Below are 13831 nucleotides of genomic sequence, written 5' to 3'. Positions count from 1 at the left end.
TGTGACTAAGGTAGGCAACATTGTGTGCACGTGTCTGACTCATTTGGCGTCTGATCCCAACAAGACTTCTGCATGTGCTTAACTTGACATGCCCTGAATAGCACTACTAAATCGAAAAGTACATTTTACGTACATGAAGCTTTTTACGTACTTGCATGAGGGCTTGCAGCATTAGGGCTTTAAGGGTCTGTGAGAAGCGTATTAAAACACAGTAAAGTTAAAGAACGCTGCTGTTCTTTTCGCTTCTGATCCAATGCTCACTCACTGAAGTTGGTAGAAAATTTTCCCATCAATTGAATGGACATGGGATCAGGTTTTTTGTAAGCTTGGCAAATGAGAGCCCCGAACCCAACACACATTAGAGGCAGCAGTGTGCGAGAAGACTGTTTCATTCTCTGGATCTCCTAAAATGGGAGGGACAGTGTGTTCTGGTGTCCAGACAAATTGTTTCGTATTAGGAAACCTGCAAGCAGTGATGCATGCCAGCATGATGACAAAGGCCTGAAAAGTAAAGCTCACTTTTTGTGTTTTCCTCCTGCCCTTTCTCTTTACTTTAAACAACACACACATACACACAGGAAATTGCTTGTGAGCAAGCTGCAGTAGGAGAGCAACAATATAAAATTGCATAACTAAAGCATTACAAATCAGGTGAAGTTCAAGCATGGTTATAACACTTCCCACATGATTGGGTTTGTTCCAAATTATGCAAATAAGAATCCACCTGTGACATGTTTGACTTTAAAAATAGTTACTTTTAATTGACTACTCCCTCAACCACCGCCATAATGAACAACGGCCTGATCACACTGACAACATTGACCCTCCCAGGATTCACTAACCTTATCATTCATCTCCCTACTCTCACCCACACCATAGGCTGACAGAGTAGATGGACTTTGCAGTGTCCCTGAAGCTCAGCAGATCCTAGCCAGCTTGGAGAAAGGGGCAGAGCATATTCCATAGCCAAGGAGTCTTTGGGGAGAATCCCCTCACCACCCTGCTTACCCTCCCTACTGCATTTGATACTAATGTTAATGACCTGGTCCAAGAACATGGCCCTTAGTTATATTCACTTGGTAACTTGTGGCAGTTCCTGTTACTCAGACAGACTCCAGATTCTAGTGAAATCACAAAAGCCATTCAGTCAAACCATGCAGACCAGGGATGTCAAAGATATGGCCTGCAGAACCATTTTATCTGGCCTGCAAGGCCAGAGGACCTAGGAGGAGGTCCTGGGAATTCAGGGGTGGGACACCTGCTGTATGAGAATGAATATGTTATACATACACTTATCTTTACTTCCAAGAACAGCCCTACAGAAATCCATGGATCTGCTGCTGAACTTCAATGAGAAGATCAAACCTGTGCTCACCTGATCATCCCTTGAACATACACTAAGAAATCTAAGCATGTGCATAAGTGTCTGCAGGCTCAGGGCCATAGGGAACATTTGCCAGCATATATAAACAACTTGTGTTTTCAGGGAAGACAGATTTCTAGTCCACTGTCTCTGTCTCTGAATTGCATTAAAGTTGGCATGGCACAGTGTCACCCTGATTCAGCAAAGTGTGTAGGTATGTACTTAAGTGACCTGCTGAAATGGAGGTTATGTTTCCAGCTAAGTAGCTTTAGTAGGGCACAATCCTCTTCCCTTCAAAATAAATAGTGAAGTTTGGCATGGACTTCAGTGAGAATAGGATCAATCCCACACTCACCTGGACATCTCATGAGCAGAGCATTAAAAAGACTATACTGCTGCGTAAAAAGAAAAAGGAAAGTACATGGCCTGCTGGTAAAAATGTAAGGGAAGAGACATTACCAGAGAAAAAGTTTGATATTAAAGATGCCCTGGACTTCTATCCAGATGTAAACAGTAGTTGTATTCAAGAGTGAAGTCAGATACTAGAACATACTACACATGAATACCCCTTAGTTTAGAAAAAAATACTTTGCCCTTATGCATCATTATTTGAAGAATGGAATCATGAAAGACTCTATGAAGTATAGAATTAAAGCTCTAAGTACAAGTGCCCAACCATACCTTTTTAATATGCTTTTGACATAGTTGACTGTTAGGAGTTTACCCAATAAATCAGTTTCCTTTGCAAACTAATTTTTCTGTCTTCACCTTGCCATTATAGTAGTTGTGTATTAGAAAACCTCTGCTTAATTCTGCTGTGAAGTTGTGATCCTATGTTTGTGACATCACAATGAGTTGCCATGGAAATTACCATAATCTTACATGAAGAGATTATGAATTCAGTGCCAAGAAGAGGCAGAACCTCATACAGGAAGGAACAAACTTGTTTAAGCACAATTTGAACATGTTCAGAAATGCCTTAGAATGCTTTAGGATGCCTATACACGTGTAGCGAAGCTCCTCCAATGCGCTGTAATTACAGTGCGTCAGAGCAGACTTGATTAATTTAGTCTGCTGGAGCACTCCAGCAGACTCCAGCATCATGTGCATCAGGGTCCCTGCACTGAAAAATGGCGGTGGGGACCCTTTAGCTAAAGCTCGTTCAATGAGTTTTAGTTAAACTAAAGCTCATTCAATGAGCTTTAATTCCTGCTGCTATTTTTCAGTGCAGGGATGATGATACACATGATGCTCTGGGCTCTTTAATCAGAGCCACTCTCCAAGCTGCTCTAATTAAAGCACTCCCCACTCCACTCCAACCCTGCCTCCCAGAGCACATCTATAAACACACAGTCGCTCATTATGTGTCAGTAGCATTTGTTTCTTGCATAGCTCTAATTTGCCACCAGAGGGCTGTCACATGGGCTGTATCCCTGCTCAGAGGAGGGGATGTAGGAGTGGTGCATCCTGGAATTTGAGGACCTCAAATTGCTCATTTTATTTTTGTGGAGCACACTGAAATTATCTTGACACGAACTAGGTAGCGCACCCCAGAGTTAACCTCCGTCTGAATTGGCATAACTTTGAGATTCCCAGAGAGCACTTAGCATGAGTTAATGAGATTTAGCATGTGGATGGTCATGTTTTAAGTGTCCTCTAAGTATAACATATAACTTGTCTAAGTGTAATATGTTACTTCACCCTTACGGTATGTCTGCACTAGGTATGCATCACTTGTGGCACTGCAGCTTAAAAATAAGCTCCACCTATGTGCTCATAAGTGATGCATAGTGGTGGGGGGCATGTGCCCCCTCACCACCATCCCCAATTTTTGTGCTGATGGAGAGACCTGGGGTGGAAGGTTGCAGCCAGGCTGTAGCCAGTCTCCAGCAGCAGCAGGGTTGGGGGCAGTGGTGCGGAGTTGTCCCCCCTCACCACTGTCAACGCTTACACATCATCTATAAACGTACTCCTACTCTGCATACTCCAAAATCCAGAACTAACACAGTGGGCACACTCTGGGGACTGCCCTCAAGTATGCTAGGTACAGAGATCTTAAGAATAGTGATAGGGGTATCCCTGGACTGTCCTTACCATCTCTCTGAACCAGCTAGCCTTTAAGGGTGCCTATACGTGAGCAGAGAGACTGCTCCGTAGACTCAATTAATTGAGTCTGCTGAAGTGCGGTAACCCCAACAGCCTCCCGTGTCTCATGTATCAGTGTCCCCATGCTTCAAAATGGCAGCGGGGGCACTTTATCTAAACCTTGTTCGATGAGCTTTAGATAAAGCACCCTGTCACTATTTTGGAGCATGGGGACACTGATACATGAGATTCTCTGGGTGCTTTAATTAGAGCAGCTCTTGGAGCCACTCTACTTAAAGTACCTCCCCCCTTCCCACCCCCCAGCACATGTATAAACACAAAAGGTCCTGCACTTCCTTTTGCCTTGGTTCCAGGTTTGGAGTTTACAGAATGGGAGAGTGAACAGGTCTTACTTTTCAGCAGCTCTCAAGTATGGCACAGAGCTACAAACCCGGAGGCCTGTAATGCAGACAAATCCTAAGGCATGTAGTAACCAGGCAGGCCTTCTAAAAATGAGACATAGGTCACTCAGTCACTTAGGCACTTTGAAAAATATTACCCAGCATGTCTGATTTTTTTTCTTCTCGCTTATAGCAGTGTGAATCAGGAGTGGAATTACACTGTGCAAAATGGAGTTAGGAAGAGCAGCACCTGACCCGATAATTAGCAGATTTGGAAGAAAAAAATAACCCTGTGAATCACAAATAAAGATTTAAATAGGTCAGTGAGATTTAAGTAGAGCAGTAGCTATCTCTGGGCCAGATTCTGTCCCCATTTAAATCAGAATGATTCCATGGAAGTCAGTGCAGTTCCATTAGGATTTGCATAATTTTAATAGAGATCAGGATCTGATTGTGTTGCTTTGTACTCTCCTGTGAGGCAGGAGTTACTTCACTGCAGTCAGTTGTAGGACATCAGTGTCAAACTGGAGAGAAGAACCAGTCACAGAATACACATCTCTGTTGAAGTCAGCCTTTGGTATCAGCAAACACTTAGCAAGAGAGGTTAAAAACAGAATTCCCAGCATCTCCAGTGGCTCAGACATGCACCAACTCCAGGCTGTCTAATGTGCATTGTTAATGCACATTGTTTTTTTAAGCCACTATTCCTTTTACCCAGATGACTTGGCTGTAAGGAGAGAAGGGTGCTTTCCTTTCACTGCTAGACTCCATCAGTGCGGCATCCACTCTGTGGGTCTGCTTCCTTTATGAAAGCTTGGGAAATCACCAATGCCTTCTTCTAGAGATTTACTTTAAAGATTTTGGGTCCCAAGGCTGCCTGGGTGCCTCTCTGTAATCCATGGATCTTCCAACAAAGCTAATGATTGCTCTATGAAAGTCAGTTATCTGTGGTTCATTTCACTTGTACCTTTAGACCTCTAAATGTAGGCAAGTTCTTTGGATCTTTGGGATCCAGGTCCCATGTCAGATGGGACCTGAAATGCAGCAGTGAGCTAGTAAGCAGTAGACAGCCTGGCATATAAATGACTGCTGTGCCTGGCTGATGACCTGCTGGTAGGATGAGGTCCAGGGAAGAGGAGATCCACTAGCCCCCCTGGGTATATCACAACCTGACCTGAGGAGGCAGACATTCACTTGACAAACCTCAGGACTGCATGAGGTGGACCTTCTAAAGCCTCCAAAGAAGTGGCACTAGACAGTTTTCCATGTATGCCCCCAGTAAATTGATATAGGATCTTTAATATGTACATTTGGTAACTAGGGACTCCCCCCAGAGTTGCTAGGGATCCCCAAAGGTTACTAGATCTGGTGACAAAGTCACTAAGGTGGCACCACTGGGCAGACAGGCCACAGCAGGGAGTCATATATGACTCTGGCTCCTGAAGGGTATACAGGGCACAATGCTGGCTCTCTGGGAGGGAGGGGCCAGAGCCTTTTCTGGGTCAACGCACGATCCTGATTCATCCCTGAGAGAGAGGGAGAGAGAGAAAGGTTCCTTGATCCCACCCTGCAGCCCAGGCACTTAAAAGGAAGATCAGTTAATGAGGGCAGAGAATCAAAAAACCAAATAAAACAAGCGAAACATTGCGTTTTGTTCACAGCGATGACCCCTGCGGTTCCACCAGCAAGAAACCTGGGTGTGAAACAGAGGATCCGAAGGAGGCCAGCAGACACGGCAGCCAGGAAGGCAGGTCCGACACCCTGACGCTAAAAGCCCAGCATGCGGAGCTGCAGGAGGAACAGGCCGCGGGGTGCTCCCAGCTGGTGCAGAAGGCGAGCCTCCACCACACGGGCTCCCCAGTGAGGGTGCAGCGCAGCAAAGGGACGGCCACGTGTTCCCACGCAGCTGCCTCCGATTATGAGCTCTCTCTTGACCTAAAGAATAAACAGGTACAGAGGCTTCCTCCTCAGGCTATGGGAGAGAGGGATGGGGTGGGTGAGGCCACGCTCACACCACAGGGGGGCCATTTGTCTGTGACCATTTTAGCCTAGTTTCTACATACATCCTGTGTCCTGCCTGAGCTCCCCACACAGAATGCCTGGCTGCTACATGGTGTAGAATCTGTGCAGGAAGCATCATGTAAGGACCTCATCCATCCTCTTCCTCTCTATCCTCAGCATCCCCTCATCCTATCCCACCAAATTCTGAGTCCTGCCAGATAGGTTCCACAGTCTACAATGGACCCCATTACTCAAGGCCGAATGTAGCATTTCAGAGGGATTTGCATAGGAAGGGTCTAGCTGTGAGTGTAAGGTGCCTGGCAACATCCCAGAAGGGTCAAGGACAAGAAGTGGGACACCAGCCTTCATTGCCCTTCTGGGTCAGCCTGAAAGGTTGGTAGTAGAAGCTCTGTTCTACTTTAGCCTTTTGATTCTAAGACCTTTAGGGCAGTGATGGTCTTTATTTATGTCTGTACAGCAGTGGTCACCAACCAGTGGATCTCGATCCACTGGCAAATTTCGGAGCCTCTTGCAGTAGATCTCGGAGCCTCTTGGAGTCAATCCGAGGCTGGGGTTGGGGGCTGAGTGCCCGCGTGCATGCACGCGAGCACCCCAGCCCAGAAGGTCAGTCCTTGGGGGAAAGAAGGGGCAGGGGCTAGATTGAGGCCCCCACAGTGAGGGACAGTGCTGCAGAGGCAGAAACTGGGTAAGTTGAGTGGGGGCCCAGCTGGGTGGGTCTTACCTGCTGGGGAGGTGTGCTCCCAAATAATTTTTTCTCCCTCTGCCTTGATCTGCCCCCCCACTTCCCTCCCCACAGATTTACCTGCTGGGGGGGGAGAGAGGGGGGCGCAGTGGCTCACAGTACATCTTAGGTTGCTTTTCAATGCCAAAGGTGATCTTCTACTTAAAAAGGTTGGCGACCACTGCTGTACAGCATCTCCCACACTGTGGATGTGTCACTGATGACAACAATAGTTTGGGGATGGATGCTACAGCAATAGACAGACTTACAAGGCTGAGAGGAAATGAGTTGATCTCACAACTCAGCAGCCTTTCAGTCCTCACTCATGGCTATGGCCAAAGTCCACAGCAATTCCCCATAGTATCTAACAGCACCTTTAACATGGTCCTACCAGATAGCTGGTGACAAACAGTTCTGCTGCCTTGTACACACTGCATTATGGCAATTTGTTATTAACCCCCCCCCAAAAGCCTGTTATTAAGAAAAACATTTTTGGTCTTTTCCTAGGCTGCAGTTCTAATGGTGCTTGCTGAATGCATAGGATTTGCAGAGCAGGAGAGTGGGAGGCTAAGCAAGCAGTAGGGACACGCTGGATTGTGCTCCATCATAGGAAGATGCTTAACTGAATTATTCCAGCCATCTACAATGGCAGACTGACCTTTCTTCCACTCTTCTCAGGAGTTGCTGAGAAAGTTAAAATCCCAACCAGTCAGGTTCACACAGGGAGATGCTGCAGGGAAGTCTTTCTGTCACTTCTGGTCTCCAAAAGCAGAGATGTCAAACTAGTCACCAGTTGAAATACGGAGCAGACAGGAGTACTTGAGTCTCTTGGCTAGTCTGTATTTATAGAGTCCTGAACATACCACTCTGATTGGTCCGAGATTGTGTTTCACACTAGGAGAAGAGAAAGGAGACGGTGTCTAACCAGCTTCAAGAACCACATGGGATATACTGCTGATGGGGCAGTCACACCAGGAGGTGTGAAGTAGCATACCCTGGTTAAAGCCATAAAGCTACAATGATTTACATTCAGGAAGGTCTGGCCCATGAAAGCTCTGAATTCATTTGAACACCCCCAAACCCTGCCCTGCCAGCAGAGCCCAAGGCTGCCATGTATGGATTTGAGATAGAGAGAAATTTTGTCTCCATGTTTCTTGAACTCTAGTTTCCCCCACCAGGGAACCCAGAGGGGACCCCAGCCTTGCCAAAGTTGGAATCACTTTGCCCACAGTGAGGGGGGAACACAGCATCCATGTTCATCCTGCCCTTGACATTCCTCAGCCAACCCCTGTCCTGCCCTGGGGTAAGGAAAGCATTAATTCAGGACCTGTCTGCCCTCCTTACTCCAGGAGAAGCTCTGTTGGTTTAAGTGAGGCTACCACTTGAGTATAGTGCTACTCCTTGTGTATAAGGGCAACAGAACTGTGCTTTGTTTCCCCCATGCCACCCTGGCAGTTCACATAGTATTCTGCTCTGGCATTGCTACAGTATATCATTGCAGGAATGGAAGGGAGACCTCTAGTCTCTCAGTGCCTCTTGAGTCTTGAGCCATACATAGATTTTGAGAAATAACTGTGTCCAGGCAATAAAGGAAAACAGAAGCAGCAGCATGGGACCCTGTGCTGGAGAGGCAGGCAACGGAACATGTTCAGGTTACATTGGAGAGCACCTCCTCCAGCTCCGTTTCTCCTAACTCTACTTTGGGATGCTGGTGGATGGATCACAATCGGGGAGCAGGCTGTTTCCTGCCCTCAAGAGGTCACTGTAATGTGATAGAGCATGCCCAGTTATTACAGGCAGCAAAAAAAGGCCCCTAACCCCAGGACAAGGAGCTAGCTCACATTGGGTGAAGGAGCTAGGTCACATTCCAAAGGACAGTATCTCAAAGGTTAATTTATTGCTTTGTTATGATAAAGGAGCAGACCCAGGAAATGAAGGACAGCAGACTCTTGCCCTCCCTCCACTAGCACAATGACAGGGAAGCAGGTGGAGCATGCTTTCTGGACAAAGGATATCGTCCCATCAACACAAGATCCCTTAATAGGATGCTATTCACTGGTGGGTGGGAAGAGTGTTTAGTTGAAAAGGGAACAGGAGTGGAGGACACTGGGAGGACAGGTGCATGAGGAATTCCCCCCCACAGTATTTTTACAGCAGATACAATAGCCTGCTCTGAGAAGCTCAGATGCAGTCACTGGCCCTGATCCTCTCCTCACTAACTTTGCTGCAACTAGGGAACAGCACTGGAGACCAGAGCTCCTGCATAAGTAGGCTTGGCAGAATATTTAAAAAATAATAATTTTGATGAACAATATCAGTGTTCATTTTTAAACATGTATTTTGATTTTTTATCGATTTAAATTTTCAGGATTGCAGTAAATTAGGGGTGGGAGGCAGACAATTTATTAATTACAGTATACTGTTAAAAGCTTTATAAAATCATATGTACAAATATAAAAAGTCAATATCCATAAATCAATTAATCATACCTGTTTCAAATCATTCTGTTCATTTGGTAGCACAGTCGTAAAATAGTGAAAATTTTAAAAATACATTTAAAATAATTTCAGGTCTTTTGTTACAGTTACTGGAATGTATAATTTGCTAGATCCAGCAGACTAATCAAGATTTCAAAAGCTCTCCAAATTTGAGTTTATGACTTTGTTGTAAAACAAAATGTTGAGCTGTCCAATCAGTCGTCAGAGACACACATGTGATGTTTGCTTGAACTTTTCTGAACAAACTGAGATATTTCCATAGACACTGAAGTTACTGGCACTGTGAGTGTGCATAATGCCACACTGGACATGACAGCCAGTGACTGGGTTTCACTTTTTCAGCAATCAAGTGCTGTTATGTTGCTATTACAGGGCATTTCACATGCCATGTAAAAGTCAAAGTCATGTTTGAACTTGCAAGGGAAAATACACAGAATATTTTCTTAGTTGCTGTAATTGGGTGACATCGCAGCCTGGATAAATGGGTCAAGCACTTTACAGTTGGCAAAAGACAAAGCCCAATCCATAGAATCCGTCTGGTACATTGCAGGATATGGTCTTCAGTTTGCTTTGAAATTATGAAGCAAAAGAATGCATTGCAGATGAGGGGGGCTGCCATTTAGACCCCATTGCCCTGAGTTTCACTTCTTTTACAGCAGTATTTACACTAGCAGCAACTTGCAGATCACAGTTAAGCAGAATGTTAGTGTGATGTATGAGGAGTGCATTTGTTTTCATTTGCAAATGAACAGTGTGGATTTCCCCCCAAAAATGCAAAAGCAAAAGATAACTTGCAGTATGGTTCTTGCTGGTTTCCATTGTCCTGGACCATCCCACATACTTTTGCTGCTTTCTTTGAAGTGACTGTGTCTGGTTCTTTAGCAAGAAAGTTTGTCACATTGTCCCAGTGTGCATGAACGGATTTTGCTGCAACAAGTCAGGAAAACCAGCCAGGTTGCATAACCCGGGGGGGCAGGCGGGTGGGGGCAGCAGAAGAAGGGCATATGCAAATCCAATGGATTTGTTGCTGGCACAGATTTTAAAAATGTTTGCCTTTTCTTGTTGTTATGTTTAAATATTGCTGAAAAATGTGCTGATGTTGTGGGACTCATTTATTTTTAATGTATGATCAATGGCCACATGCAAAAGCTGAGCAATACATGGAACTTGAGGCAGATGTGGATGCATTTCATTCAAGTCCTTGACTAGGCATTGCAAGTACTTGGTGGAGTCACTGTTGATTGACACACAGTTTTCGCATGTTAGGCCATATTCTCTCAACACATCTTGAATCCAGGCTGATGTAGGACTCCTCTGTTGCACTGAAGAAGAACAGAGGATTTTAATAGAATTTTATTTACAGACTTATTTTTATCACTGTAGAACACTGCAAGGGCGTTAATTGCTGGCTGTCCTGCAAGCTCAGGGGCTTCATTAATTACTAAAGAAAATTTCTCACCACTCAAAAGTTCCTTATTTTCTGCTTGGTGCTGGGCAAAAACTTCAGGGAAATATTTTTCTTCCAGATGATGATGCTCTGGGCAAGTGCAAGCTGCTGGTGCATATTTACAAAGCACAAATAAATAACTTGAACCCCGAACCACATTCATTGGAATTGCCTCAAAGCACAATCCATGTACCAGATTGTGAGGAAAATCCATTGCTTCTGCCTTCCGTTGTCTCATTCTTCCTAAGCAGGCTTCCATCGTAGCCTGTACTATTTGTTTGACTTTCTTTTAATTTCAAATGAGTCTTATTGTTCGAATGTTCAGTAAAGTGATTTGCTTGTCGGGTGACTTCCATCTTACAAACTGTGCAGAGCAAAATCTTCTCATTTCCCTTCCCAGTCTTTTTAACCATTTTTAATTCTAGGTCAGGGTGTTCACTGTAGCATTCCTCTATAGATTTTCTTTTGTGACCCATTATTGAAATGAGACTAAAACCTCCTATTATTATAGTGTAGTTTAACTGCCCCTGTGACAAATGTAACTATGTATGATATATGATCTTTCTCAACTTTAACCCCAACACACTGTACACTTGAATGATGCGCAGCATACATTATTCACAGCTCCACGCTACAGTCAGTTGTTCTAGGCAGAGACGTAAATACTTGCTCCACTCATTGCGTTCTATACACATTAATGAACTCTAATAATGTTTCAGCCATCATTTTTCTTATGTCCCCTTTCTACAGATTTTGATTATTAACAATGGAAATATATTTTCATTGGTCTGTGAGTGTGAGGTGAAATCAATGTTTATCAGCATTTACCAATAAAAATCGAATCCTGACAAGCCTGTGCATTAGTGAGGTCAGCATCAGGCCTGTTGCTTTTGGAGAACCTGTGCCTGCTTCAACGTGCTGTGGGCACTGAAGCCACAGGGACTGTATCTCAAATGTACTGCCACATCCCAGCCAGGCAGTAGGGCTGGCCTTGGGTTGGGTTGATAAATGCTCCCTCCTTCCACAGTCCCTCTTGGCTACAGCTATTTCCCAGCTGTTTCTAATTCAGCCAGAAGGGCTGATCTGCTAGGACTGAGCATTCATTTTGAGGCCCAGAAACGTATTAAGCTAATTATTCTTTTAAATCCAATACCTCCCCTCTTCCTTTGGTGCTTGCTGTCGTATCATTCCCCAGAGAAGAGCATTTTTAAGTAGGCAATTACTTGTGATTCATAGGGTTTATTAGAAGTGAGAGAAGGCCAATCACATCTGCCTTCTCTTGCCTCTCACATGGAAAGAGAAGGTTCCTTCAGTGAGCCAGACATACATCTCCATTACTTGCTACCACAATGGAGTGTTAATAGATGTCCTCTTCCCTTGCTCAACAGAGAGCATGTGAAATCCCTAACTTTTGCAGGACATTTGATAGCCTGGTTCAGCATCACATAGGAATATTGCAGGCCTCAAGAAATGGTGAGCTGAGCGACACAGAGGGAGAGGATGAAAGAAAGAGGACAGTGGAGCCTAACTGCAGTGAAGAGACTATATGGGCCAGTGGCAGACGGCTGGACTGAGTCAGGAGACCCAAATGCTATTCCGGGCTCTGCTACTCCTTGCCTACAAGCCTGGACAAGTCTCTTCGTACTAGTTTCCACCTCTGCAAAATGTGAATAAGGTCCCCAGTCTCTGAAAAGTGCTTGGAGAGCTTCAAGGAGGTGCTCTGCATTAATGCTAAATATTATTGACACGGGTGATCGCTCTTAGCAGAGCCCGTGAGAAGCTGTGGAGATTGGGAATGCCTCTTATACTGTCTCACATGGTTATCACCCCTCTGATGGATCATAGACCATTAGCAAGTGCCAGACCCTATGGTACATTAATGTCAATGGTTTGGGCCCATTCCTTTAAACTATTCAGTGGCTCTCAACTCTCCCTGTGAGAGCCACTGCTATCAAAGTCTGCTGGTTCAGAAACTGTCCTCTGCTTGAGAGAAATCTGCCTTTGAGTACAGAGCGGCAATTATATCTTGTTCTGGCCTCTAATAAGAACAGACTGACTGAGTTGTATGCTTCCAGCATGGCTGTCACCTCCTTGGAAACCCTGGATAATTATGAGGCTGCAGCTTCTCCTGCTTCTGCCTTATTTTGTATCTTGTTATTATCCCATCCCTCAGATGGCTCCTTCCCCTCTACCCTCACTCCCTCCTTTCCAACAGAATCAGCCTGGGAGCTGATGTTACAGCCCATTCTATCCAGAATGCTTGGTCAGTTCTCAAATCACAGCTGGTTGCATTGCACTTGCACAGATTATGGGTTTAATATGCATATTTTTAAATGAGCTTCACTCATGGAAGTTGGGCTGGGGAAGGGATAGGTCCCAGTTGCTCATTGGGGTGTGAAGAGCAGAGAAGAAATCAGACCTATTTGCAAGGGGAACAGCCTTCAACCTTTTCCAGGTGTGTAAAGGGAGAAGCCTAATCTTATGTCTGTGAAATTGTAGCAGAGATGGGGAGAAAGGGTGGGTGATCCTTATGTGTGATAAGGCTTGAGAAGGGAGGGCAAACAGAGGCTTCTTTATCCCATCAGGATAAGGGTAAGGCCTGAAGCTTCCCTGTGTGAGATAAACGATCTGGGTCTTTTCTCACTTTGATCCTACTTGCCTTCCTATGCAGAGCGGTAGCGGATGCCAAGCTGCACTGCGCACTCTGCAGGGTGAGTCTGAGCTGAGCTCCAAGCCAGATCACCTGTACCCTGCACAGTTACTGGGACTACGGCTATGCATGTACAGATCTGTCCTGCTCAGAGGGGATAGTGCTTGACACCTACTTTTTACAGGTGTCAAGGATTATGGAAGGAAGAAGGAAGCAGAGAATCTGTCTGGATGGGTAAGCATGAGGCAGAGCCCTCTGCACTATGGCTGACATGAAGGCAACCCAGGGTGCTAGACCCACCACAGTAGAGTGCCTCTGCCCTGCACCATGACCCAACCGCCCTCTTAGAGTAACATAGCTCCTCCTTCCCAAAACAGGGACAGGGGGATGGGCTTCTTTCTTTTATTCAGGTATGACCTCAGGACACTCATCCCCTCCAGTACAGCAGAAGTTAAACCCTTCCTCCCCCTACTGAAAGTCTGCACCTTAATGCTTAGCTGGGATGTATCTGCTGGGGAGCATAGGCTGGACACACACCACTCTTCTCTTGCTGCCTAGATAAGTCAGCACCTCTTGGAGGTAATAGCCCACTGTGATGGAGACAGCAGCTTGCATTTTGCAGAGCTATTGTTCCAGGCTCTCAG

At 45.3% G+C, this 13831-nt stretch overlaps 1 protein-coding gene across 2 annotated transcripts in view; it reads left to right on the top strand.

Annotated features, from left to right (window-relative positions):
- The window catches only part of IQSEC3 (IQ motif and Sec7 domain 3), an 88594-nt gene that overhangs the window by 39978 nt on the left and 34785 nt on the right, over positions 1-13831 (top strand). Inside the window, exon 2 of one of the 2 annotated variants that reach the window (XM_025209063.1) lies at positions 5511-5799. The exons of the other annotated variant lie outside the window; for it this stretch is intronic. The gene's annotated coding sequence lies outside the window, so the exon portion shown is untranslated. The remainder of the gene's footprint in view (positions 1-5510; positions 5800-13831) is intronic. 2 annotated transcript variants of the gene reach the window in all.

The sequence above is a fragment of the Alligator sinensis genome, unplaced genomic scaffold (genome assembly GCF_000455745.1).
Source record: "Alligator sinensis unplaced genomic scaffold, ASM45574v1 scaffold659_1, whole genome shotgun sequence".
NCBI classification, from domain to species: domain Eukaryota; kingdom Metazoa; phylum Chordata; order Crocodylia; family Alligatoridae; genus Alligator; species Alligator sinensis.
The sequence above is the reverse complement of the archived record's forward strand: the minus strand, read 5'-3'. Positions and strand labels throughout refer to the sequence as shown.